This window comes from Arachis duranensis, chromosome 10 (genome assembly GCF_000817695.3).
Source record: "Arachis duranensis cultivar V14167 chromosome 10, aradu.V14167.gnm2.J7QH, whole genome shotgun sequence".
Lineage (NCBI taxonomy): Eukaryota > Viridiplantae > Streptophyta > Magnoliopsida > Fabales > Fabaceae > Arachis > Arachis duranensis.
Window position 1 is genome coordinate 76,408,621 of NC_029781.3, and position 4,826 is coordinate 76,413,446.

General features: G+C 41.1%; 1 non-coding gene across 1 annotated transcript; it reads left to right on the forward strand.

Moving 5' to 3' along the window:
- Window positions 1-4,205: 4,205 nt before the first annotated feature.
- On the forward strand, window positions 4,206-4,309 carry LOC127743303 (small nucleolar RNA R71). The gene has a single exon (XR_008004697.1). It is a non-coding gene; the product is annotated as a small nucleolar RNA R71 (small nucleolar RNA).
- The last annotated feature ends 517 nt before the right edge of the window (window positions 4,310-4,826 follow it).

The following is a 4,826-nucleotide window of genomic DNA, read 5'->3' on the forward strand; positions in this document are numbered from 1 at the left end:
GTCCTATCCATTAATGCTCAAAGCCTTGGATCCTTTTTACCCTAACCTTTTGGTTTAAAGGGCTATTGGCTTTTTCTGCTTGCTTTTTCTTTTTCTTCCTTTTTCTTTTTCGCCACAATTTTTTTTCTTTTTTTTCGCAAGCTTTGTTATTTACTGCTTTTTCTTGCTTCAAAAATCAATTTCATGATTTTTTAGATTATCAATAACATTTCTCTTTGTTCATTATTCTTTCAAGAGCCAACAAATTTAACATTCCTAAACTTCACTATAAAAAAATATGCACTGTTCAAGCATTCATTCAGAAAAACAAAAAGTATTGCCACCACATCAAAATAATTAAACTAATTTCAAGATAAAATTTGAAATTCAAGTACTTCTTGTTCTTTTGTAATTAGGCACATTTTTCATTTAAGAAAGGTGAATGATTCATGGAATTATTCATAGCTTTAAGACATAGACACTAGCCACTAATGATCATGTAATGAAGACACAAACATAGATAACACATAAAGTATAAAAATCGAAAAACAGAAAAATAAGAACAAGAAAATTAAAGAACGGGTCCACCTTAGTGATGGCGGCTAGTTCTCCTTCTTGAAGATCCTATGGAGTGTTTGAGCTCCTCAATGTCTCTTCCTTGCCTTTGTTGCTCTTCCCTCATGGCTATTTGTCCTCTCTAATTTCATGGAGAATAATGGAGTGCTCTTGGTGCTCCATCCTTAGTTGCTCCATATTGGAACTCAAATCTCCCAAAGAGGTGTTGAGTTGCTCCCAATAGTTGTGTGGAGGAAAATACATCCCTTGAGGCATCTCAGGGATTTCTTGATGAGGGACTTCCTCATGCTCTTGTTGAGGTCCATGAGTGGGCTCTCTTATTTGCTCCATCCTCTTTTTAATGATGGGTTTGTCCTCTTCAATGAGGATGTCTTCCTCTATGACAATTCCAGCTAAATTGCATAGGTGACAAATGAGATGAGGGAAGGCTAACCTAGCTAAAGTGGAAGGTATGTTAGCAACCTTGTATAGTTCTAGAGGTATGATCTCATGAACTTCCACTTCCTCTCTAATCATGATACTATGGATCATGATAGCCCGATCTACAGTCAATTCAGACCGATTGCTAATAGGAATAATGGAGTGTTGGATGAACTCCAACCATCCTCTAGCCACAGGTTTAAGGTCATGCCTTCACAATTGAACCGGCTTGCCTTTGGAGTCTCTTTTCCACTGAGCTCCTTCCACACATATGTCCATGAGGACTTAGTCCAACCTTTAATCAAAGTTGACCCTTCTAGTGTAGGGGCGTGCATCTCCTTGAATCATTGGCAAGTTGAATACCAACCTTACATTTTCCAGACTGAAATCTAAGTATTTCCCCCGAACCATTGTAAGCCAATTCTTTGGGTTTGGGTTCACACTTTGATCATGGTTTTTGGTGATCCATGCATTAGCATAGAACTCTTGAACCATTAAGATTTTGACTTGTTGAATGGGGTTGGTGAGAACTTCGCAACCTCTTTTTTGAATCTCATGTCGGATCTCCGGATACTCATTCCTTTTGAGCATGAAAGGGACCTCAAGGATCACCTTCTTCTTGGCCACAACTTCATAGAAGTGGTCTTGATGGACCTTTGAGATGAATCTCTCCATCTCCCATGACTCAGAGGTGGAAGCTTTTGCCTTCCCTTTCCTCTTTCTAGAGGTTTCTCTGGCCTTAGGTGCCATAAATGGTTATGGAAACACAAAGAGCAATGATCTTTCCACACCAAACTTAAAAGGTTTGCTCGTCCTCGAGCAAAGAAAAAAAGAAGGACGAAGAAGAAGAAGAAGTGGAGGAGATAGAGAAGTGTGAGTGGTTCGGCCAAGTGCGGAAAGAAGTGTTTATGATGTGTGAAAATGAAGGAGGGATGAGGGGTTTATATAAAAGTGGAGAGAGGGGTAGTTTTGTGTATTAGGGTTGGGTTTGGGAGGGAAATTTTTTGAATCGTGAAAGGTGGGGTAGGTGGGGTTTTTAGGAAAGAGTGTTATGGGAAGGTGTGAAGAAGAGAGAAAGTGAGTTGAGGTAGGTTGGGATCCTGTGGGGTCCACAGATCCTGAGGTGTCAAGGATTTCTCATCCCTGCACCATTCTGGCATGTAAACGCCTTCTGAGTGCTAATCCTGGCGTTAAACGCCAGGTTGCTGCCCATTTCTGGCATTTAACGCCAGCTTTTCTTCCCTTTCTGCCGTTTAACGCTAGCTTAGTTCTCTTTTCTGGCGTTAAACGCCAGTCTGGTGCCCTTTTCTGGCATTAAACACCCAGAATGGTGCCAGACTGGGCGTTTAACGCCCATTTTGCTACCCTTACTGGCGTTTAAATGCCAGTAAGCTCCTCCTCCAGGGTGTGTTATTTTTAATGCTGTTTTTGAGTTTGCTTTCATTTTTGTAGTTGTTTTTGTGACTCCACATAATCATCAACCTAAGGAAAACATAAAATAACAATGGAAATTTAACATAGATAAATAAAATTGGGTTGCCTCCCAATAAGCGCTTCTTTAATGTCAATAGCTTGATAGTGAGCTCTCATGGAGCTTCACAGATGTGCAGAGCATGGTTGGGGCCTCCCAACACCAAACTTAGAGTTTAAATGTGGGGGCTCTGTTTGACTCTGTATTGAGAGAAGCTTTTCATGCTTTGTCTTCATGTGTACAGAAGGAGATCCTTGAGCCTTAAACACAAGGTAGTCCTCATTCACTTGAAGGACCAACTCTCCTCTGTCAACATCAATCACGGCCTTTGCTGTGGCTAGGAAGGGTCTTCCATGGATGATGGATTCATCCTCATCCTTCCCAGTGTCTAGGATTATGAAGTTAGCAGGGATGCAAAGGCCTCCAACCTTTACCAAGACATCCTCTACAAGTCCATAAGCCTATTTCTTTGAATGTCTTCTATCTCTAGTGAGATTCTTGCAGCTTGTACCTCAAAGATTCCCAGTTTCTCCATTACAGAGAGTGGCATGAGATTTATGCCTGACCCCAGGTCACACAGAGCCTTCTCAAAGGTCATGGTGCCTATGGTACAGGGTATTAAGAACTTTCCTGGATCCTCTTTCTTTTGAGGTATCTTCACCTGAGCCAATGCACTTAGTTCATTGATGAGCAAGTGGGATTCATCCTCCCAAGTCTCATTACCAAATAACTTGGCATTCAGCTTCATGATTGCTCCAAGGTACTTAGCAACTTGCTCTTCAGTAATGTCTTCATCCTCTTCAGAGGAAGAATACTGATCAAAGCTCATGAATGACAGAAGTAGGTTCAATAGAATCTCTATGGTCTCTGTTTGAGCCTCAGATTCCTTTGGTTCCTCAGGAGGGAACTCCTTTTCATTCAGAGGACATCCCATGAGGTTTTTCTCACTGAGAATCACGTCCTCCTCACTCTCTCCAGGCTCGGCCATGTTGGTCATGGTTATGGCCTTGCACTCTCTCTTGGGATTTTCTTCTGTATTGCTTGGGAGAGTGCTAGGAGGAGTTTCAGTAACCTTCTTACTCAGCTGACCCACGTGTGCCTCCAAATTTCTAATGGAGGATCTTGTTTCATTCATGAAACTTAGTGTGGTCTTAGATAGATCAGAGACTATGTTTGCTAAGCTAGAGAGGCTCTACTCAGAATTCTCTGTCTGTTGCTGAGAAGATGATGGGAAAGGTTTACTATTGCCAAACCTGTTTCTCCTACCATTATTGTTATTGAAGCCTTGTTGAGGCTTCTGTTGATCCTTTCATGAGAAATTTGGATGATTTCTCCATGAAGAATTATAGGTGTTTACATAGGGTTCTCCCATGTAATTCACCTCTTCCATTGCAGGATTCTCAGGATCATAAGCTTCTCCTTCAGAGGAGGCTTCTTTAGCACTACCAGATGCAGCTTGCAATCCAGTCAGATTCTGAGAAATTATATTGACTTGCTGAGTCAATATTTTGTTCTGAGCCAATATGGCATTCAGAGTATCAATCTCAAGAACTCCTTTCTTCTGTGTTGTCCCATTGTTCACAGGATTTCTTTCAGAAGTGTCATGAACTGGTTATTTGCAACCATTTCAATGAGTTCCTAGGCTTCTACAGACGTTTTCTTCAGATGAATAGATCTACCTGTAGAATGGTCCAATGACATCTTGGATAACTCAGACAGACCATCATAGAAGATACCTATGATGCTCCATTCTGAAAGCATGTCAGATGGACACCTTCTGATCAATTGCTTGTATCTTTCCCAAGCTTCATAGAGGGATTCACCTTCCTTCTGTTTGAAGGTTTAAAATTCCACTCTAAGCTTACTTATCTTTTGAGGTGGAAAGAATTTAGCTAAGAAGGCATTGACTAGCTTTTTCCAAGAGTTCAGGTTGTCTCTAGGTTGTGAGTTCAACCATATACTAGCTTTGTCTCTTACAGCAAAAGGGAAAAGCATAAGTCTGTAGACCTCGGGGTCAACTCCATTGGTCTTAATAGTGTCATAGATTTGCAAAAATTCAGCCAAGAACTGATGATGAGGATCTTCCAACGGAAGTCCATGAAACTTGCAATTCTGTTGCATTAGAGAATCTAATTGAGGCTTAAGCTCAAAGTTGTTTGCTCCAATGGCAAGAATAGAGATGCTTCTCCCATAGAAGTCGGGAGTTGGTGCAGTAAAGTCACCAAGCACCTTCCTTGCATTGTTATTATTTTCGGCTGCCATGTCTTCTTCTTTTTCAAAAATTTCTGTCAGGTGCTCTCTAGAGAGTTGTGCTTTAGCTTCTCTTAGCTTCCTCTTTAGAGTCCTTTCAGGTTCAGGATCAACTTCAACAAGAATGCCT